This window comes from Rhamphochromis sp. 'chilingali', assembly GCF_963969265.1.
Source record: "Rhamphochromis sp. 'chilingali' genome assembly, chromosome: 19".
Classification (NCBI taxonomy): Eukaryota; Metazoa; Chordata; class Actinopteri; order Cichliformes; family Cichlidae; genus Rhamphochromis; species Rhamphochromis sp. 'chilingali'.
This window is the reverse complement of record NC_137946.1, coordinates 15,056,715-15,081,288: the sequence shown is the minus strand read 5'-3', so window position 1 is coordinate 15,081,288 and position 24,574 is coordinate 15,056,715. Positions and strand designations below refer to the sequence as shown.

Genomic DNA, 24,574 nt, shown 5'->3' with positions numbered 1-24,574 from the left:
TGGGTATCCTGCAGATGAGGGACTGCTACAGTTAGCTATATCTGCTAAAGGTAGATGTTGCAAGAAAGAGTGCATTACAGCAAATAAATCAAAGTTTTTCCCTAAAGCATGAGAAGGCTTCAGGCTGGAAGAATATCCTTCTGATAGACGGGTTTATCATGGGAATAGGAAGGTCATAAAAACTGACACCCTCCTCACAAGATGAATTGCAATTTGCCAGGGTCAGGTATGGCGTGTCAGATGCTTCACAGGCTGTATATATGCGGTCAACACTAGCTTGCTTTGATGTTTTAAAAAAAACATATTAGTATTTTGAGACACAAAGTAACAAGAAGGTATGTGCTACTAAAAGACATCGTGCACATAAGTGTTGTGCTGCAAGTCCTGTATACTCATTACGAGCCATTTTCACTCTAAGATATCACTACAATGTGTGGGCAGGTAGTATAAATAAATCTTGAGCAGGAGAAATTTCATATTATAGCGTATGACAAGTGCACAGTTTGACTGGCTGAATTTAAGCATGAGTTCTCAAAGTTAAAAGAGGATGAGCTGACATTTGAATATAAACCTAACTTCAAACAGTTAATGACATCTATATGAAACATCATTTCTCAAATAATCACACTTTTAAGTGCACTGGTTATGCCAAATGCATCCTTCTGTACGCGTATCTGAGCTGTGTGTCCCGTTAACCCACACCCTTTGCTCTCAACAATCTTACCAACACTCAACATTTCTGAAGCAGCATTAAGCCAACAGAGACAGGGTGGATGAAACATGCAAATCCTTATTTCCTGGAGGGACTAGTCAAGAAATGTAATTTTGTTGCACTTGTTGGAAAAAATATTTAAGCTGATTCAGCACAAATCTTGGGTATAAGTAAGTCTTGTCATGGATACTGTTAATTTCAAACTCCTACTAACATGAAAATAAAAAAAGAAGCATCACAGTGCTTTAAAAAACTCAATTCAGCCCAAACGCTGTGATAAATGGACTTACATAGCGCTTTAACATACTATCTGAGCAGTCAGAACACTTTAACCATTATACACAAGTTGATGGTTTAGGGGCGACTCATTGTGCCCACGAATACTTTAACATGTAGAGTAGAAGATCCAGGAATTGAATCAGAAACCTTCTGATTAGTAAACGACCTGTTCTACTTCCTCTAATTTTCTTTCTGTGAAGATTTTGATCTTACTGAATGATATCACCGATTTATTGCTGACTTTAAAAAACAAAACACAATAACAGTTCAATGAATTACATGCTTCAGAACACAAATTAGAGTCCTCAATGCATGTGTGTGTGTGTGTGTGTGTGTGTGTGTGTGTGTGTGTGTGTGTGTGTGTGTGTGTGTGTGTGTGTGTGTGTGTGTGTGTGTGTTTGGACCTAGGTCAGCTACTCCCTGTTCAAATAGGCCTCACTATTGATCACAAAATAACGACGTCTCAATGTCTAAGCAAGGTGCTTACAGTTAAGCTTGTAAATTTTAATGGCTTTCCTCACTGGGTAACATGCACTTTCTTCATTAAAAGCAACAGGCCAATTACCCATCAGGGTCAGAATCTGGTCTGGGAGCCACTCGGGGTGCTCAATTAATCTCGTTTAGTGGTGCCCCGAGCCAATTTGATGGCAAAACCAGATACATTATACACTTCTCTCTTCCACCACTGGAAGAAGACTGGTACATGGAATCTACCAAGGTCTGTCTGCACTGTCACTGGTTCACGTGGCAGAAAACAATAGCCTTTCTTTTCACCTGCCCTAAATTTTTGAGCTCTTGTTGTTCTTTTTTCTGACAACTAAAATTATTTTGCTGTCATACTTTTCTGTCTATAAAAAAAACATTGAATAAGTAGTGATACCATAAAAGTAGGACGCATACAGCATAATTCTTACATGCATACATCTAACATGATGCAGTATATTGCTATGGTGAAGTGAAACGCCACCAAACATCACTGACATTTTATTATCAATACAACGGCAAAGAGACACTGCTGTACTGTTTGCTTTTGATCATCATACATAATCGTATCAGTTAAATACACTCACTGGCCACCTTATTAAGTATACCTGTTCAGCTGCTTGTTTACACAAATCTCTAATCAGCCAGTCACATGACGTAAACCCAATGCCTTCAGGCAGATGACCTGCTGATGTTCAAACCGAGCATCGGAATGGGGAAAAATGTCATTCTAGTGACTTTGAACAGGGCATGGCTGTTGGTGCCAGATGGGCTAGTCTGAGTATTTCAGAAAGTGCTGATCTACTGGGATTTTCCCACACAACCATCTCTAGGGTTTACAGAGAAAGGTCCAGAAAAGAGCATTTTTGAAGCATGAGAAAATGCGTTTTGGATGCCAGAGGTCACACAGCAAACTGCTTGGAGGGTATAGAAAGGCAACAGTAACTCAGATCCACTCGTTACAACCAATCTATGCAGAAGAACACATTGAACCATGAAGCAGATGGGCACATTGTGGGCCCCTTTGTACCACCTGAGTCTGAATACCACAGCCAACCCGAGTACTGTTGCTGTCCGTCCCTTTATGACAACAGTGTAGCCATCTTTTCATGTCTACTTCCAGCAGGATAATACACCATGTCACAAAGCTCAAAACATGGATGTGCAGCTGATAAATCTGCAACCACAGTGTGATGCTATTATGTCAATGTGGACCAAAATCTCTGAGGAATGTTTCCGGCACCTTGTTGAATCTGTGGTATGAGGAATTAAAGCAGTTCGGAAGGGAAAATAGTGTCACACCTAGAACGAGCAAGGTGTACCTAAACTAGTCGGTGAGTGTACATGAAACTACTAGTACACAATTTTTTTTATCCTTACATATATCATCTTCAAGAATTCTGGTTTGTTTTCTCAAGTTTCACACCTACAGTTGTATAGTCCATTTAAATGGAAATCTGGTTAATTTCCCCCCTTGGTGTGGTTTGTTTGTGGTTTGTTTGAACACAGTCTTTGCACTCGGACCAAAACAACCACACCAAGACCCTTTGGAGGAGGTGGTGTTGGTACGGTTCCAAACAAACTCCAGAGCAGTCCATTTATGGTTTGAATGTGATTTGATTCACATCTGAACGAACTACCAGGCACACGTTACAAGTCTGAGCTAAAAACATCCCGTAGCCACGTACGCTTCTATTCTAATTGTGGGAAAGTACTATAGATGTGGAAAGGCCCAGCAACTAGCCGTGAAATTAACGTAAATTCTGTTTTCCAATAATCCAGAATGCAGCACCTTCTTCATCTATTTACTTTTGTTGCTCCCGCCCTTTGGAGTTCACAAACCAAACCACAGGAAAAAGCTACAAATTTACAAACTCGTCAACTAATTCCGACCAGAGAAAACCAACAATAGGTGTAAAAGTGACCTAAAATAATGCTCACTTTATAAACTACCACAGATATACAATCACAGAACTATTTACTTTGCATCAGACATTCCAGGTAGACTGAAGGTTATATGACAATCTCTATGACTAAAGCCTTGGTCATAAAGTTTTTGTTTGTGAATTAAATAAAAAAATGAACTAAAGTTCAACCTTAATGAATATTCAGTGTGTTGATAGCTTTTCCAAATCACCACACACAAATTTGGGGAGAAAAGCCAACTGCTGTAGACAGTGGAGATGGGGAATAAAGCTGCACATTTTCAGACACTCTCCCGAGTAAAACACAGCTTGAGATAGAAGTTCATACCCCGACCTCTTTCTCCAGTAAGAGGCGCACAGCTGGTCAATCATTGTGGGAAGTGGGTGGACGAGACACATTACAAATGCACCATGTTTTACTCCAGCCTACACAGCTGGTGCTAATGAACGTACTTAAAAGTAAACATTGTTCAAAAATCTTATGGATAAAATGTAAATTATTACAACACAGCCCACAAATTAATAGTTATTTTTTAACATCTGCTGGTTTTTCTTCTTTTCTTGCAACACATAGTTCAGACATACACTGCAGAAATGCATCAAGGACACAAATATGCAACAAACATGACAAATACAGCACACCAGCTTATGTCAGGAGGTTTGAATGCATGTATGTGTGCGTGTGTGTACGTAGACATCTTTGTGAGGACAGAAAATTGGCATGCCACTATACTTGTAGGGACCACCAGTGACTTATGGGGACAAAATGCCCATCCCCTCGAGTTTGAAGGCATTTTTGAGGCTCAAAATGTGGTTTTAGCGTCAGGGTTACAATTAGGTTATGGTTAGATTTAGGCTGAGGGTTAGGGTTAGGCATTCATTCTTGACGGTTAGGATTAGGGTAAGCATGATGTCAATTAGATGTCTTCACTAAGATATGAAAAGAATGTGTGTGCGTGCGTGCTTAGGACAGACAAATTGTGAGTGGGTGAGTGGCAATAAAATTTAAAAAAAGCACCAATTCAAAATATAAAAAAGGCATGACAGGAAGAGACAGTAGGTGTGGGTATAAATGTGGCGTGGCGTTTGACAATTCAATTGCGGCAACAAGGAAAAACAACACTATTATCTATAGCCGATAATAATATTAATAAATGTTATATTCCATCGTGCTGAGTGAAGGTTTTTTTTTAAGTCGTGAGAAATAAAATGATAATAAATAATAAAATAGCCTGAGTGCTGCCGAATAAAAGAAAATAAATAAAGGAGAAAAGACAGTGCAGGGACGTGTTGCACACTGAAAACGCAATGTTGGCCCACAGAGCTGCTAAAGCAGAAAAAGGAGGAAGCGAGGCGACCACGAAGCATCCGAATAAATATAAACATAACAGGTAACAGGTAGAAATGTGAGAGATGTGGCGATGACTCAAGAGTTGATGCAGAGTACAGAAAAAATAATACCAAAGTGGCCTGTGAAAATAAGAGTATTACATTTCCATTCAGCAGACAGAAAATTTGTTTAGTTGGGAGAAAGAAGAAAAAAGAAGCAAAGAAAAAAAAATGGAAAGAAAGGAGGGATCCAGTATCAATCTCATGTAATTGGCTCAGTAATTGTTACAATAGACATTTGTATACATTATAAGGATGATATTCAACACTTTTGTTTTGTGGTCTAGCCTTATGATCCGTATGGTGAGAATAAAGATGAGTTACCAAATGACTTATGTGGAATGTCACTGCTGCTGGTATCCTAGTCTATAATCACAAGCCACTGGCACTGATCATTAAAAAATGAGAGTAATGGGGTTGCCACATAAAACCTCCAATCCAACTTCCTCTTCCTAACAGATTAGATACTGCATTCTCTTAAATGGAACATTTGGGATCACATCAGGGTCACAACCAGCACTGCACTGCTAAAGAAATTCAGCATGAATGACTTGCTGGTAGTAAAAGTCAACCTGATACCCTGGGGAAGGACAGAGAAGTGGTCAGAGAGGCTACAGGTTCAGCAATTACTGCCTGAACGTGAACAGATTTCTCTCACACACACACACACACACACACACACACACACACACACACACACACACACACACACACACACACACACACACACACACACACACACACACACACACACACACACACACACACACAGGCTTGCTAGGGATAGGACTGAACTGTTTTTCTTGACTCCACAGCTGACACCAAACAGGAGGGATCATAGTGATACTCAGTATTATGGCAGCGAACACAGCGGTGAGCTTAAAGCAATTTCTTTGAATCTGGATAAACCGAATAAGCAGGTGAAAGAGCAAAACAGGAGTTCGACTGCGAAGTTACCAAAAGGAAAATGCTTAAGAATAACCTGCAAGAGATTGCAAAAAAGTGAGCCTGATATTCTGTTGCATGGTATGTTTCATTTAATCATACATGGAGTCTGTGTTTGCTTGTCACTGAGGCATTTAGACGGAGCTCAAGGTCTTCTTGTCTTCAAGTATGCCTCTGTTGCAGTGATTGGTTTCTTTTTCACGCTTCAGTGAACTGCAAATGTTTCTGAAATTATTTCTCTTATCTAGAATTTATCCGAGCAGGTTCTTGGGTTACAATGACAATGAGTCCTGCATTTGCACCTAATGTACCACATGGTTATTTTTCTCCAGCTGTTTAGCTCTCTCTTTTCATCCATCATTTTTTTCTATTAGACGACCAGTGGAGGTTGAATATTCAGCCATTCTCCAAATGGAGCCTGCTAGACTATGAAAACAATTCCAATAGGCCTATAGAAGCAAATGTAAGGAAAACTGCACTCAATATGCATGCCCAATCTACTTGTGGCATGGGTCTGTGCACCTAGTGAAAGCACTCTGGCAAATATTGACTTCCTACTACACCTCTGTAATCCTCTGAGTGATGCTGGAAGCAAAATTAGGCATAAATTCGGATATTAATTACCAAAGTGAATTGCAAATATCTCATTAAGTATTTATGTTGATGTAAGATTCCATTCTAGAAATAGTCTCTATTAGGGTGATGGGGGTTATTTGGAGTTACTCTGAAGTACTGTGCAAAAGTCTTGAGCCACCCCTCATTTCTTTATATTGTGCCTGGAAAAGGACAGCTATCTCTTTAAACGAAATAAATAGAAATATAACAGAAAAGGCAAAAACAAAGTTTCTACAATGCTAGTAAGGTTGACCGCCTTTATAAGGCAAGTTCCCTCATTTATTAGTCTTCAGGAATAATTCTCCGGGCTTCTTGAAAGATATTCAAAGCTCTTGTTTGGATGTAGCCTGCCTTTTTGTTCTGTTCTCTGTCGAGATGATCTGCTTCAATAACGCTGAGTTCTGGGCTCTGGCGAGGCCATGCCATGCCTGATAGTGTTCCACTATGGGTTGTTTTTTTATACCCAGGTATGATTTCACTGCACACTGCCAATGTTATGCTAAAAAATAAAGCTGTTGCCAGTCAGCTTTCCAGATGGTAATGCATTATGGATCATAATCTGATAATACTTTTATATGCTCATAATTCCATCAATTTTGACAAAAATTGATTGATTGATTGATTGATTGAATCTTTATTTTGAACATGTTGAAAAAGTATAAAAAAAAATAGAATTAAAAGAGACAAATGAACAAAGCAAACAAAAGGAAAACGAGCAACCACAACTCCAAATAACGTCCATGTTCAAAAAGGAGCAGGAAGAAGCATAAGCTTATTTAATCCCACCCCTTTTCCACTATCTAGTATCAATAGACTACAGAAATACCTCCTTGCAATTACATTATATGTTATGTGTAATTTTTTTTTTTTTTTTTTTTTTTTTTTCCAGCACCAGTGGCTGAAAATGTAGCCATCATCTATGACAGAGCCCCCGCACTGTTACAGGCTATAAATACACATTGTTGAACATTCTCTCCTGATGACAATTTGAACTAAAACATTCAAATTTGGATTCATCACCAAATAAAACCTGTTCAGGTTTGGCATACTCCAGTCTTTTCTCCCTGTTTCCCTTCCTTAAGAATGGCTTCTTGACAGCCACCCTTCCACTGAGACCATTTCTGATGAGGCTTTAGGGAACAGCAGATGGATCAACTGAAGGGCCAGATGCATCTTTAAGGTCTTTGCTGGATATTTTCCCTATTTCTTAAGGACATGACTTTTAGATATTGCACCATTGCAGACGGTTTTTGAGGCCTTTCACTTCATCTTTTATCCTCCAACTGTCCATTTTTCCATTTTTCTTGCATTTGTTAAAAACACACTGCACTCAATGATGAGATATGCCAGGTTTTGGCTGACAGCTCTTTGGGAATCACCTTGTTGGTGCAAAAATACTGTTTTATGCTTGTCAAACTGTGTTATCGTTCCATACAACTACGTTTCTATACAACTAACGAAAAAGGAACAAATGATGTGTGTTTGTGACAGGCTGCTAGAAACAAATTGTAAAGATACAATTTAAAGTTGGTTCTTCGGGTGTCTGTTATGTGTGGACACAACACTGATTCATCACATTGAGTAAGCTGTCTGTTTTTTGCTTGAATGATAAAAAATTGTGAAAATAAAAGTGGTCAGGTACAAGAACTGGGATGAAAATGAATAAAGTTAAAAAAGCAGCAAACACCCAAAGAAAAGCACTGATATTTAGAACTACTGCTCAAGACCACTTTAAAACATTGCAAAAAAAAAAGTATTTCTCATTGCTATTAAATTATGAATAAATGAGTAATGAAACAAGACTTTTGCACAGTGCTGTACCTTCTTTGTTACAGCACAGTCAAACCTGCTGATATTTACAGTAAGTGCAAAGGAAGATTTATCCCAGCTTTTTCAAAGAATGCTCTAATCTAAGAAAGCATATTGAAATTTGTGGCATGCACCAGACTGTGGAGGCAAATGCTAAACGATATAAGATTATTTAATGCTGCTAAAAACCCTTCCACATAATTCTGTCTGTTCTGTGCCTATTAAGTTCATGGTCTTAAGTTTGGCTGTCATGCACAGCAGCATTTCTTCTGAGTGAAGAAACTACACGAAAACCTGAGCAGTGAGCGCAGAATTACTCTAAATTACAGACGGAAACAATGACACCAGTAATGATACACACTTTTAATTAACCAATTTTGAAGTAAAATCTAATCTGGCCTGGTGTGAAACAAAGACGAGTTTGACCTACATACACTAGGAATTTTTCTTTGATCTAGTTTGGATTGAAGATTGAAGCTCTCCTTTTAAAATACATTGTCATTAATTGCGTTTTGGTTTTTTTTTCCTTTTTTTGCTTGTTGCCATTTTAGCATAGGTTTTCATAAATGGAAGAGCTGTAGACAAAAAAAATTGTTTTGCTTTGTTTGTTGTCTCATAATGAATCATTAATGTATCTGTCTAGTTGCATGTTTTAGTAATTACAGAGTGTAACAGCGAATTGATTCCTTCAAATAACCGTGAGACACAGATGGATGCCTCTTTTCAGACGTTTGTTCCTCTATGGGGAGACAAAAAAAAAAGGAGTGCTGGTATTTATCAGGAATAGTCTGTAGTTGAGTAACTCAGACATCAAGGGACCGTCTTGTTCCGCACACTGAGATAGTACTGCTGCATACAGCAGCAGACAAAGAGAGTGAGCAGCCATGTTTTTTTAAAGCTCAACAAAAAGTCCACAGCGTGTCAGCACTTTTGCTTCCAAAATAAAAATGGACAATTTTCTAACAGACTTGAAAAAAATCTGAGCTTGCGGGGTTTTTAAATATATCTAAAAAAAAACTATTTCCATCCATCTTTCAAGGCAAAAATATGATCTTTATCTTATGAATATACATTTTAAGGAATAAAAAAAGATACTACTACACAGTCAAATCTCTCCTAAGCCAGTGGTTCTCTCGCAGTAGATAAAATTCAGCACAGAGACAGACGGTAGACACGCAAATAAACAGACACGACTGCTTTTAAAAGCACAAGCACAAAGATAACATCAGGGTGAGGCTGTTTGATGCCATAAATGTGATCTGAATCATCAACTATCTCATTAGCAGGTCACACTTTGTGTGCCTCAAAGGATGTGCTCAACATGACTTCCCTTCATACTGCACTCTTCTTCACCTTCTTGCTTCTCCTACACCACCATATGCAGCCCTTATATCAAGTCACATGACTAACAGTAGTTTGAAGACTAGTTTTTCCACAGTGAAACGAGCGAGAACGCACATAGGAGACCAGCTAAGTCAAAGACAGATTTTACTTCACAGATATGCATCAGTAAGATGATTAATTCATTACTCGATAGACAGAAGAGAAAAAAAACACCCAATCGATAACATTTATTTCATTCAAGTCTGTCCCATGTGATATTAAGCAGAGTATCTTCAAATAACATTCACAAAAGTGTACACATTCATGTAAATTTATGAGGATAAACCATCAATACACTCATGAATAATTATAAATCTTTCTTGATGTATAAGCTCAAGGAGGTTCTGGTCATTTGCAAAAAAAGGGGAAAATTCTGCTGCACTGAAATTCAAGTTTATTAATAGTATATGAATGCAAATATAAGCGAGGGGTAGGCAGCAGGGGGTTGTCACTCAGGCACTCATATTGCCTGGGGACCTACAGCAGTTACAAGGACAGCACCCGCCCTCCACCCTACAGCACCCAGGACGAAGCCACAGAAGGTTGCTCAGCTGTGTGGGATCATTCAAACAAGCTGCTACCTCAGTCTGGCCCAGATGAAGCTGTTTTTTTCCTTTTATTTTTACTGTGTTTACTAGGCGCCTATATAAAAGTGGCCTCAGTGAGTTGTTGCTGGGTTTTGGGTTGGAATGAATTCTTCCTGTGTTTGCATGCCAACGACTCCTCAGTGAATCCCCACCAGCCTCAAAGAGAAGGTTTTCTTAATTAAGACTTGCATTATGAGATATTCAACCCCTCATTTCTGTTTTTCTTTGGTTTCTTTCAGTGTCTTTCACAATGAAGAAGATCTATCTTCAATTTTGAAAGATCCTGCTTTACCCTCCCTTATAAGCTTAACAAATTTGCCACATCGACTTTTCTCATTCCAAGCCAGGAAATGCTATAATTGAGGCTATGTCATGATACACTCCAACAATTTCCAGAAATAAAGCCAAAAATGTGACCTTTTAAAGTCATTTTGATGACACATGTAATGGATGCTGTTACTCTGCAGAAAATTTTGTTGAGCTGTTTTCCTTGTACGATACTAAAAGTAGGATCTAAATCCAGGAACGCTCCACCCGTTGAAGTTGTAGCTGTTTCTATATGTTGTCACTTTCTGTGGTCCCTGAATTTTGATCACTTTACCGGGCACAACATACAATCTGCAGGCATACATGACAACCACTGCAATAAACCACATGTGCAAGGGCATTACATATGCTAATGTAGACTGTGTTTTTGAATTTTTAAGCTGAAAAGCAGATTCAGTATTGTTGAATGTAAAAACACAGCAATGCAAAAATCCACATCAGAAAAGATCCTCTCAACTAGAGGGGTCGGAAGGTAAATCAAATCAAATCAAATCAAATCACTTTTTATTGTCACATCACATGTGCAGGCACACTGGCACAGCACATGCGAGTGAAATTCTTGTGTGCGAGCCCCACAAGCAACAGAGATGTGCAAACACAACAACACAAACGAGCAAAATACAAGAATGGCCAACCTGAAACTAATAAATATATGTACAATATATAATAGTGTATGCATTTCTGGATGTGTATACTAAATATTTTCCTACGTGTGTGTGTGTGTGTGTATACACATTTTTACAAATTAAATAGTAAAAAAATAAAATAAAATAATAATAATAATAATAATAATAAAATATATAAAATATACAGAGTTGAATATGTGCAAAACAAGTGGCATTTATATACAGTGTGGAGTGCATAATGTTGATGGAGAGAAAGTGAAGACATAATGGGACCAAGTTTAGCTGCAACCTCATAAACAGAAATGGAGGTCTGCTAGGAATCAAAAGAGTAAAAAAGACTAAGTTCATACTAAAATCACTCATAACCAGAGCCTTCACAGATTTGATGCGGTGCTCAAAAGCAGAAAAAATATACAATATATAGTCTCACATTACATAATCTACCTAATTTCATCAATTACACATTTATTAAAAAGGACTGAAATGAAGCTGAGACAACACAAAGGAGGGAAAAAAGGAATAGCTGAATGCTACTGACAGCAGGCTCACCTGCTCACAATGACAAAGCTAACATAACATGGTAATCTGCAATGCTGCCTACATTCATCACCTTAGCCTGGAGACCTAGTAGTTTAAATTAAACCCAAAGTATTGTTGAGGCTGATAAAACTGCAAATTAAAAAAAAAAAGTACTGAACACACAAACGAGCTAGAAGTAAAATGCAATGAAAGTCACGGTAAATCACAAAAAACTGCAAATGTAAAGCGCAGGCTGGGGGCTAAAAAAGTGAGTACAAATCATCCTCTGGAGACCAAGAATGTGCAATGTAAATGCTCTAACCGTTACCCATCCAAGAATGTTGACCCATATTCAGTTTCTTAAATGTATATTTAGAATGTTTCATTAAAGGCACTTCATTTTACTTAATGCCACGACTTTTACTGAAGCTCTTTAGATAAAAGCAGAGTGAATGTCTCACGAATTTCAGCCCTTGTTATGTGGCCGCGTTTCACTCGACTCATCCTTGAATTTATGGTTAACAGTGGCTCCATTACCTTCCAAAGGTCAAGTTAAATTACTTTGCAATATTTGCAACCAGTGCAGGTTATTTGTGAGGTGAGCGAGTGAGTAATTTGACAAGGGTGTTTATTTTCTTCTCTTGTTTTTTTCTGCTACACCTACTGGGTAGGTGTACTTTAGAGAAGTCCGCAGCTTTTAACAATAAAAATCAAACTCTCTTTAATATATTTCCGTGATCGTTTTCCACTTTGTTTGAAGCATAGATCAAATACTAAATGTTACTGAAAGTGATTTTTTTATGGTTGAAAGACATGAGCGTGACAATACTAAAGCGCAATTTCCTGGACTTTGAATAGCAATAAACTGTGGCAGCTTTGGACATTATGCATTGAATGCCTTTTATGTTGTTTGTCTGACATGTGGTTTAGATTTAAGGACATTTAAAAGCTTTTTGTTAACCACTTCCACCCCCCTCAGTTAGTGGATAGTATCAATTATTTGTATTTTTTCCTTTCAATGGAAGGTTTTCTTTTATCAGAGAGCAATACTTCCGATGTCCCCCCCTACTTCCAGTCTTTATGCAAACTATAATAGCTGCTGATGACTGTGGCTTCATATTTCCTACACACATGAAAGTGACATTACTTTTTCCATCAAACTATCAATAAAATAAAAGCTAATAAGCAGATCTACACATGCATTTGATGGTCAAATGCTCAAGGGGTTCTCATTTTCCATTTATTAAATGCAACAGTGTGTAAACACTCCCAGCTTCTAATTTGGTGTCATCCAATTATCATCCCCAGAGATACCGTTTTCCTCCCAGCAGTGTGCATGAGACACTTAGGTGAGTCTCTTTCTCTTCACACGCGTTACCTTTTTGTCACTCAGCTTTTGTTTTAAGCCACTGTTTGCTCACTTAACACAGTTCATCCTGTTTGTAACCCAAACGTAATGCAGAGATGATTATTTGGTAAATTGGTAAATGGAACATCCTGGTGTTCTTTCATGCATTTTGTGGGTATCTGTGTTGCTGTTCCAGGCTCTCAGCGCTCCTAGTGGCATCCATATTTTTCCACACTGCATGACAGTGTCCCGACTTCAAATGTATGTCATGTTGCAAACAACACATTCTCTTCTTCTCCCAGCTTTATGAATCTTACATTTCATCCCTTCTACTTTTTCCTCAGTACTTTTTTTTTGGAGGCAGCTTCCTTGGAATGAGTCAATCTTTTATGATGGGCATGCACTCATCTATAGTGGCTTGTGTAACATGAAACTTTAATTACTCATACATGACATCTAGGCCTACTTTTTTTATGATGAGGACACATCATCTACTTTGGCAGGTGGGCTAAGGGAGAGAATCGAGGTATTTCATCAGCAATGAGGGACTGCTTATTTTTATTTTATGTGTTAACAAAAAGTGTCAGGTTTGCAGTGTACGTTTTTGCAGTTGGCTATTGACGGTGATGAATTTAAAAAAAATGCAAGAACTGATGCTGCACTGGTGAGATGGACGCCGTTTAGTTGCTGATTCTGCACCTGCTAAATAAAAGATGAGCTGATAAACAACATGGTTCATATTGAACGTCAGTATTAGACTTATCAGGTGCTTCTCCTATCTAATAACCTCATTTTAGATGGTATTTTATAGCAGCGTGCTTGCTCGTGTTAACATTTAGAGAAAGGGTCATTGGCTGTCTTGTTATATCAAAACTAATATGAGAAAAGTGACACAATTCTCAAATCTATTTTTTGAGTGTACACTGCAGACTACACACTATAGTAGATTTAGAACAATTTACCATTTTAAAATCTTTCATTTTTATGGGTGTTTTTCTTTAAATCTTGAAATGCACTGAATTTTACAATTTACGATAAAATTCTGACAAATGAGCTGGGGATAAAATGACCGGGACATTTCCCATTATTTAAATGGATTTCTTTTTCAGTGTAGATAATCAGCAGCAACAGGCTAACTTCACTTAGTGCAAAGCCTGGAGCAGTAGTTTTATGGAGCCTAGACAGTAGCTGACAGCAAAATAATTTTCTACAGTTTGGTTTCATACCGACTAAGTGCAACATGTCTTTTAGGGGAGCTTTACAGAGAGGTGCTGGAAGGAATATTTTGTTACCTCTGAAAAGAGCCAGGGTAGCCATTTTCCACCTGTGTGATAAGATAAGTTAGCTGGCTGCTGGCAGGAGTTTCATATTTACTGTAAAGACATGAGAGTGCTATCAATCTTCTCATCTCACTCTCAGCAAGAAAGCAAATAGGCAAAGCATTTCCAAAAGCACGGAATTCTTTTTTTAATGCAGCTGCATTTGGACTTTGGTATGCATTCTGTTAAATGAAAAACGTTTTAAAGAAAAAAAAAATGCTTGTAGTCCTCAAACAGACACATCGTCAAATATGTCTTTCTGAATTTTCTACCAGCCTAAGGTATCACATTTGTGCCTTTTCAAGCTAGAAGCGTTTGCTATTGAGATTTTATGTGTGCTTTGCTTTTCTTGTATTTGTGGAATGCTTTTTTAGCTCAGCTGCAAGCTTGAGCGGTACAATCACCGCCCTCATCAACATCTGCATCCGCACGACCGTCACCCTTGCCATTAGGCATATACTCCTCATCATCAACAAGGCCGTCATTATCCTCATCTTCATCAACCACTTGATCCTCTTCTTGACCGTTAACTCATATCTCTGCGTCAGCTGTTATCCCCCTGATTTATATGTTGCATAATTCAAAGAGATGTATAAACGTTCCAGTATTTTCAGTGCTAAAAACGAGATGTTTGTGGCTGCTGTTCACACTGTGCGCTGCGCCGGTTGCTTTTATCAGACATGAAAGCAACCTTTTGAAAATATTGATTTTAATTGTAAATATTCCACAGAAACAATCAAGCCACTTTCGTAGCATTTACGGTCGTAGTCATGCTGTTGCTTTGCCCTTATTTTTCTTCACAATCTGCCAATTTGTCTTGCTGGGAAAGCTCTTAGAGACACAGGCCTGAAGAGAAAAAACTGTGTTTTTACTGCACCTTTAGATTTAAGTGTGATAAATATGAGCAGATATGGGCCTTTGGCTTGAACAACACTCAGGCAGAACAACCAATTTAAGGTATCTATCTACCTGCTGCAACACTATGTAGGCCATACATACTGGGTGCGTGTCAGCCAAGCATTAGTTTCCCCTTGTCTCAGTAGAACAGGGCCTGTAACAGATGACATTTTCACAAACCAGCAAGCCAGGTAATTAGGTAACTAACTACGTAACACTAGCTACAAGCATAAACATGGTACTCTTCACAGTACCCTCATTAAGCAAATGTAAATGTACTGTAGGCGTAGTAGGGATAAAATCCATGCACATCTGCTTGCTACACTGCTGTAACTGTAATGCCATTTGAAATGCTTTCCTCTGAGATGCAATTTGCTTGGGTTCCCACAGCAAAAAAAATGTGATTTAAATGACAAGACGGCAGGCATCTTCCAGCTTATTCGCTTACATGCAGCAAATGAGCCTGCATCACTGTCTCTGTCCAACCAAGCGGGATCAGAGCAACACCTTCATCGCACACTTAGGTGGAGGTTGGGTCGTGGCTATGAGAAGCTCAGCTCAGGCAAGACTCACTAACATCATTAGACAGATTTTTGTCCTGACATATCTTCTGTCAACATTCAGTTTTTCTACTTATATTTCAGTTTTCAGGGGAAAAAAAGAAATTACATACAAGATTGTTTCAGAAGAGAACCATTTGTCTGAAGCTTTATTTTATAAAAAAGATTCCAATTTTCTGCTCGCCACCCACTCCACTCAGTTTGAGCATACAATGACATGACTGATGTGTGTGGACGAACAAAGAATGGCGTAGAGCGCCATTTAGTCAGACGCTGTCAATCTCACACAGGTAAGCTACAGTACAAATGAGTGGGAAAATCTTTCAGTTTATTCTGATGGATGTTTTTGATATTCCTGTGATAGTTTAATCTTTCACTGTTCAGGCATTTTAGAAAAATGGCTCATGTCTGAATGGTTGTTGAGAGCAAATTCAGCCCCATGTTAAAATAATGTGAGGGTGTGCATTAGTGAGGATGTGTTTGGATATCTGTGAACTATATAATTTATTTTACCCCATTTTACTAGAGATACACCAATCCACCAGCTAGGGACCAGAATCAGATGACTGGCTGGCCAGTCAACTTCGTGTATGTCACCTTTAATGCATGTGCAACACGAATGCAGACAAATAGTTGCAGCACACTCATAGCCCACATGCTAACATGTTACTGGCTAGAAAGCGCCCAACTGTGAGTTAAGGCACATGGGGGACCATCATGAAAAACTCCTTTACCTAATTGCACACTTAAATAACACTCACCAAGCTGAAATGGACATTTTAAAGATACTAAAAAAGCTAGCTAGGTCTGAGCTAGCTAGCTAGAGTTACCACATGCCACTAGGCTTGGTATAAGCAAAGGATCAACCCTGTTATAAGGAAAGATGATAGGAAAAGATAAGTGTTGATGTTCTGGGGAAGTTATAAACATATTGGAAAATAATACGAGTAACTGATGCTTGTTTTGTTATCTTATAAAAATCTATTGCAACTGCTTTTGTTTTATGGGGGAAAATGTTTCAGGTAAAGATGGGTGTACAGCAATTAATGACTTGTACCTCTTACCAGTAGCAGAGCACTTAATTTTCAGTCAGAGCAGTATGGGGGAAACTGTTTTATCATTTGTTTTATTAACAAAAAATATTGAATAATGAAAAAATATGATTTTGCTTGGTTTTGCTGGTAGCTATAGTACTCAGAAAGAAATCAGCAGTGCCAAAAATCTGCAGGTCCCACTTAAAAACAATTGACATCAACCAAGACAATTGCAGTTAATGCATCTCTACATTTCACTCTTCTGAATAGTACTAGCTGTTCACAACAAGGTAAGTTGTAGCCTACTAATACTAATACTATACAAGCACTGATAATAAAGGGCAGCACCATGAATTTGTATATAAAGTTAATTAAATGATTGCCTTGTTGATTAACATTTTCACATGCAAAAAAATCAAATCCAATCAAAATACTGAAAGCGTTCCATCGGTTTTCACCAGTGTGCTGTAGCTCATACAGGGCTAACAAAGGATAACATCTCATTGGGAGATACCAGAGGTTTCTAAAAAGCTGAACTTTAATTCAATCTGCACAAAAATACACTGATCCAAAAGCAGTGAAGATAAAATACACTGTCAGTGAGCTAACAGATACAGTGCCGATATCAAAGATCATTGAAGTCCTTACTGTGCAACTTTATGAATTCCCCCATCTTTCAGAGTGCCTCTTCAAGACTCTGGATATGCAAATACTCTTAAACACAACCCTCATGAAAGCAACCCCAGAGATCTTTATTATAAATGACGGACCTTCCCTCTCAACTCTCAAGGAAGAATTAATTTGCCGTTGAGATTCGGTCCTCTAGTAGAGCACTGTGTAGCAATGTAGGTTCTGTAACTTAGCTCCTCATAAAGACGCTTCCTAAAATATATGCACAAAAAATTTAATGAGACAGCAAAGGCCCTCCTGTGCTTCAGTGACATTACCAGGAGCCATCATTCAGCACTGTACTTGCTTGTGGAGCTCACCCATTTATACAGCATACTACTAATGATGAAAATGTTTGCCCTTGAAATCTCAGTTAATAAGCAGCTATGCTATGACATCCATGATTAGATCATCCAGTGCTGTCACATCTCATCCTGAGAATGATGCCACCAGACAAAATGGAGAGTGGGAGCAAGAAAAGATCCTATTCACTGATTCTTTCCTTCACACACAAGACACACAAGACACAGACACACACACACACACTCCTCTCTCCTCTTCACCAGCAATGCAACAGAACAACCTGGGTTAATCTTGGGTAACAGCTTCTTGGCCAGGATCAGAAAGCTCCACTAAAACCCAATGAATGTTGACACTGATACAGCATGGAGCCTCCTCATACAGGTAGGACGCAAGAGACAAACTCCTTTATAGAAGCAGCCGCTTCAGGCAAGGAGAAGATTGATTTTGCAATGCAGCATTAGATGAGATTTCCGATGCATACTATAACAAATTAGCATGAATCTGTTCCCCATGAGAGACGCCCGAAGACACAGATTGAATTGAAATAAATGACTGTCCCAGTGTTTACCACACCATCCCCGACGCTGCAGTCCGCTGGTCATCTGAGTGTGACAGGCCTGGTTCAGGCACAGCAGAGATCAGCGTGATGGATGGACAGTCAGGCAGCTGATCAATTGCCTCCACATAAATCTGTCATCCACCTTAATGTGAGATGATAAGGAAGGAGAAACGAAAGCTTGCAAGACTTTGCTCTTTTAACCCCAAGTGTTACAATGCAATTTACTATGGCTGGCCAGGTTTCCTGCTCTTATTTTTCCCCATACATAAGCTTCCTTTCATCGTGAGTGCTCACATTCCTTCTAAGCCAGAGTCCTGTGGATATTAGCTTGAAAAGATTAATGCCTTTGCTGGTGAGAGTAATGTCTGGTATGAAAGAGAAAGATTCATTGAGCAATCTGAAACTAAGACAGTATAAGACCTCCGTAGCCCCGTCAGACATCTCTGGCAACAGATCTGATGCAAGTTCAATCAAAACATTTCAGTTTGCCTTACTGTAGCATCCCCCACTGACCCAAACCCCCCACCCACCCCCTTTTTTTCAGTTCCAACATTATGGGCTGACTCACTGATGAAGATAATGTGTATTACTGTACCAGACTGACAGTCAGCCAAGGTGAATGTCTGACCTTCCACATGTCATCACTGTTTTAGTGGAAGAAACAGGCTTCTGCGCACACTTATTTAAAGATGGCACTGATGTACTGTAAAAGAAGCTAACCCAGTGCTCTCATGAATAATACATTGGATCCAGTCTGTTGTTGGACCTTTGATTTATTTTTTTCTTTGACATTCATTACTAAAGCATTTAGGAATGCAAAACCAGATATGAGGCTCGCCAAAGTAAAAGATCACACAAGTTTAGAATATATCAATATGCAGAAATGTGATGATATTCTAGGAATTACTGGCTCTTTTTAATAAATAAAGATCCACAGTTTGGGGACACTGAACTGTAAATATTTCAGAATTAGGAAAACAAAGACACCTCTAATAATATTACGGTGTGCCTGCTAAGTTGCCAAACAATGGGTTAGATAGAAAATGCAGATTTGAAATGATACAGTAACTGGAGCACAGAGAGTAGTTTCTGTTCTTTGCTCCAGATTTCAGCAGGATCTTGTTGCATTGCTGTTTTCTGAGCACCGTAACTGCATAATGTACTGACAGGGTGATATTGTGTTTTATATCTCAAAGGGCACTGATTATGCTGCCTGGGCACATTTTGGGTAACAGTGCAGTTCCCTTTTCTCATGTTGTCACACGGTAGCAACGATGGACGAGCTGAAATAAATTTGCAATGTATTGCAACACTCCTGAACATGCAGAAGACACCTGAATGGAGCAGAATAACAATCCTGCTTTCTTCACCTACTGGCTCATGTATCCTAAGTTTAACAGTAAATGCTTATTATAAATATCACCTTTAGGGTTTTTTTTTATATGCACTCCAAGAACTCATTATTCTTTATGCTATTTTCATTTGGAATTACTACGGTGCCATGCAAAGTTAAACTGTGAGATTATGAACACTTACTTCGCTTCTGTTTTCCTCTGCTATTACTGCAATACAATAGCCTCTTAATCAAGGCCAGAGGCTGATTGGAGACTGTGGTGTCAACCTTAGGAGCCCATTAATTACAAAAAAAGTTGTGTGCACCATAGAGTGGTGGTGGAGGGAATGGGGGTGGGGGTGGGGGGTAGGGGGTAGTACTGTTGTACAGGAACATCGTCTTTTATGCAGCAGAAAATGTACCAATACTCCTGAAACAAAGTGTCAAAATGTGCCGCTAGTTCCAGAGACTGTCTAGACTTCATAACTGATAACATCACAAGTTTGAGGTTTCCTCATTCTTCTCCCCGCGCTGTTATTCCACCCCCCCAAAACAGCACATAAGCATTTTACATTTCGTTATTTGTTGCACAGCCAAAAAAAAAAAAAAAAAAAAAAACTAATTTCAGTCTCACAGCGTTTCATTAATGAGAACTAACGGAAAGAAATACCTAGCAAATGTCATTCCTTCTTCATAATGGCTGCACCGTCGTGCTAAAATATGATCTGGTGCAATTTTTTTGTCATGCACATATTTAATGAATTACAGCTGAGCTTTTCAGAAAACATTTCTGTCACGGCGCCTCCCAGTATGACAGGCCCTGGTGTACCAACCTTTGCTGATTCCTGAGTAGCATTCTGCTTACAGAAAATTACAGACCACCTTCCGCTCCATTCCACCTACTGTACCACCTGCGGTGAAAATAACGGGCAATTTCACTGTCAATTATTTCACAGATATATAACAAGACCAATCAAGCTTTCTAAATCAGTTGCCGCCACATATGAAGATTATTATTTTACTTTTCAAAATTTCAGTATCCATATCTGGACTAATACTGTCTTACAGCCTTACAGCTACCCTTTAAAACAAGTGGCACAATGACCCAGATTGCAACTTAACCAACAGCGCTGCTGGTTTCCCAACTCTGACTATAGGACTGCTGGCTGTATGACTTGTATTGTGCGTAGGATTTCAGTTGTTTAAGTATTTTGTTTCAGTCATTTGAGCAAAGTTCATTAAATATAATGTGCAAATAATGAAATAACCCCAACTCCCCAAAGGTGTAGCGAGACAAAGATCTCAACTGTGACCTTTTTTTGTCTTCACCATCCAGGGACATAATCCCTGTTTGGCTGCGCAGCTGGCATGCAACTGAGTCACGCGTCAGCCCTGATTAGAAGCAGCAGTGGTCCGCGGGCCCCGTTCCTCTGCCAGAGCCAGAAGTGGAAAAGGCCAGGGCCACCACTTTCAGTCTGTGGATGTGACCTTGATGGGGTATGATAGAGAGGAAGCGACACGATTCGCAATGCCGCACAATATCTGTAAACTTCCACTTCCCCAGTATGCACGCTGAAGCTATTGAGCTGTGACACACGCACACACACCATGTCAACTCTGCCCTGTTGTTATTTCAAGCAGTCTCCTCCTTCACGTCACCCAGTCATCCATCTCTCTTTGCATATTGGCTGGTGCTTTAGGCACGACATCTTAATTCTAAATTTCCTTTTCATACTTAGCAGGCACCATGCTAATGTAAAAAATTCAAATAAGTGCAGCTTTAACAGATAATGGCTCAAATACATTCCAGCATTAAGCTTAATGTGAAGTAATGTGGATGCAGCTTAATACTATTAACAGCTATAAAATAATTTCTGATATTATTTTCAATTGAATTAATACTGGTTGTATTATGTGGGTAACAGCAGCTGTGACGTCAATTAAAAAAACAACAACAAAAAAAAACTAACTCTCTGTCCAAACCCTTAAGTCTCACTGGAAGCAGCAATGGAGACAGATGTCTTGTGAGCCAGATTATAGCAACAAGAGTTGGGAAAAGATGACACCGAAGGCATAAAAAATACTAAATGATGAGCAAAATATTGCCAGTGGCATACTCTGTGTCAAAACAGAGCTGATAACTTATAAAAATAAACACAGGAAATTTGCTGCAAGCTGCACATACAAAAGATGAAAAAGGGAAATTAAAATAGAAAACAAAAAGGCAAGACTGTGACACACCCTGCTGTTGCAATGCTGCCTGGAAATATTATCATAAAAAAATACCCAACACACACACACTATATACACAAAAAGTCATGCTCTGCATTGCATAAGTCCATTGTTCAGGTTTGGAGCATTGCAAGCCTTGGTTGTTGTCAACACAGCTCTCATTTAAGAAAACCAAGTGCCTTACTAAAGAATAACATAGCATTTAAATGAGTCTGTCAGCCAAAGCAGCAGGGATTTAAGAGTGTTGATGAGAAAATGTGCAATCTGAGATGCAACACTTGTGCGCTGTCCACAACAGAGGTGCTAAAAGATTGCATGCAACGATAGTCAAGCACAGGTGGTTACTTACTTTAAGTGAAAAGCATTTTTCATGCAGCTACCTGAGTTGTAAATACCTAGATTTTAGAGAACCAAGTAACAAAATGGATTGGATTACAGGTGGAGTAGAATTTGCAAAGCAAATTGGTTTCCAGGGTGAAGGGAGGGCAGCAGCACTCCTGTGAAATGTGCAGCAGCAGCGTAGCTCAGAATCTTGGGCACCTCCCCTCTTTTTTTTTTTGATAAATTAATCTAATTACTGGGGCTAATATCCAGCTGTGACCTAGACTCGTTACCATTTTAAGCGACAGCACTGAAGACACTCAAAAAGAAAGAAAAAAAGAAAGATGATGTAATTAAACTGAATTACAAGACTAAGAATCTGAACTACACCAATTTACGCAATCCAGTGAACAATAGCAGATGATTAACTAGTGTCTGTTTCTGTTCATTCACATTCATCCAAGTAATAGATGCAGCGTGGTATGTTAGTGGTGATGATTTGCTGTCAATTGTGTAAAGGGGAGGAAAAAATAAATACATTTTTGAAAACAAGCTCCAAATTGAACCACAGCACCTCATCAGCGGCCAACGCTTCTTAATTGGTGCTACATAACCTGCTGCGTGGAAGCTGCAGATTCCTGTGGGAGCATAAATAGGCCTAGTGGGCTACAGGTTTGAGCAACTACTCTCATCACACAAATATATATATCAAAAACATATCAATAATCATAATTTCCAGTGCACAACTTTCTCAGGTTTTAAAGATAATATTAAAGTGAAGCTGCTGAGGATGCAAAGGATGTGACAACTGTTTTACTCCACTGTTCCCTCCCTCTCTCTCTCTCCCTCTCTGTGTCTGCCTGTCTCTCCTTCTCCTATCTTTAAACTGGCCAGTCCTCTGGCACAGAACATGAAATCCCTCTCAATAATAAATAGGCTACCTCGAGCATTTCGGAGACAAGGGCCCTGCGTGCTGCATGACTCAAAGACCACCTTAACTTCACTTTTTTATATAAAAAATTAATACCTAGCCATCCCGGCATGTGGCATCTGACGAAATGAAACAATGGCTTGTGCGTGTGTGTGTGTGTGCGTGTGTGTGTGTGTTGTGCAGCCTGTATTCAAAGGAAAAGCCCCGCTGTATGTGCTGTAGCCTAACCACAGGGCATGTCTGCCGGCACGCAATTAAGCGACCTCAACCGCAACCGTGTTGAATTTGGAAACCATACCTCTCCTCCACCCTCCCTCAACTGACTGTAAACACGGATACAAAAAAGCAAAGCGTTAGAGAGAGAAGGGAAAAGGCGGCTTGGTTTTTAAATGTGATTATCTCTCGTTGCTTTAAGTGAAATCTCCAAAAGAAACCTCAGGAGAAGTGTCCATAATTGGTGAGCAGCAGCCTATCGCCCCCCCCCCAAGAATTGAAATGCAAACAATTCTGGACCACTGACATTGAAAAACAAAATAAAAATAATAAAAATAAAAACACACAGACACTGATACAGCGCGGCTTATCTTGTAGCTTTCTACTGCAGCACGCTTTAAAGCCAATTATCGCCGTCCATAAGGTCGTTTCTGTGTAGGAGGTGTGCGGTGTCATTTAGCCTACCTGTGCATCATCCAGCGATCCGACACATGGATACAGGGAGGGTTTGATTATTCCAGCCAGGCAAAAGACAGGGAGAGAGAAGAGAGGATGAGGAAGAGGAGGAGGGGGGAAAGGGGGAAAAAAAATCCTAAATTGAGCAGAGATGAATGCGGCAGATGAATAAGCGACCTCTGTCTTCAGAAAGGATATTCTTATCTTCAAATGTTGCTGTGTCGATGGAGGCAGGCGGGCAGGGAAGCCCAGAGCTTCTCTGTACAAACAAAGATGCTTTCTCTCCTCCGCCGCACCGAGGGCAGCGGCAGCAGAGCCGTCATTCCCCCGACACTTGATGGTAATAGTTTGGTAGGTAGCTTATATGGGTTGAGGGCGCGGTCAGCTGCTGTTGACCAATCCCGCTTCCCATCAAACTATAACAGCAGCGTTGCCATGGAGGATTAAACGGCGTTTAACCACAGAAATGTAACCTGCAATATTTAAGCAGGTAAACTGGAATTTCCATCACGAGTATCATATTAAGTGGGATATCTCAACATAGGAGTGCCATCCTATTTTTAAGGAGGCGGTTCAAATGTTCAACCAGATCCTGCCTTAGGTCTCTTCGTGTTGCCAGAGTGTCCTTGAGCAAGACAGATGATCGGATTGTGGTCACCCCCCCCCCCCCCCCCCCCCGCCCCCACATCACCACTAAAACTAGTCCCCTTGCTCCATTCTAGGGTCCACAGCTCCATGTGTGCCTTAATGAGCAGCTTACTCATCCAGTTGCCATCTTTGTTTGACATCATGTAACAAAA

At 39.4% G+C, this 24,574-nt stretch overlaps 1 protein-coding gene across 1 annotated transcript in view; it reads right to left on the bottom strand.

The window, feature by feature from the left end:
• The window catches only part of nrxn2a (neurexin 2a), a 130,308-nt gene extending 106,226 nt beyond the window's left edge, over nt 1-24,082 (bottom strand). Inside the window, exon 1 of the mRNA XM_080866816.1 lies at nt 23,784-24,082. The gene's annotated coding sequence lies outside the window, so the exon portion shown is untranslated. The remainder of the gene's footprint in view (nt 1-23,783) is intronic.
• Nucleotides 24,083-24,574: the final 492 nt, after the last annotated feature.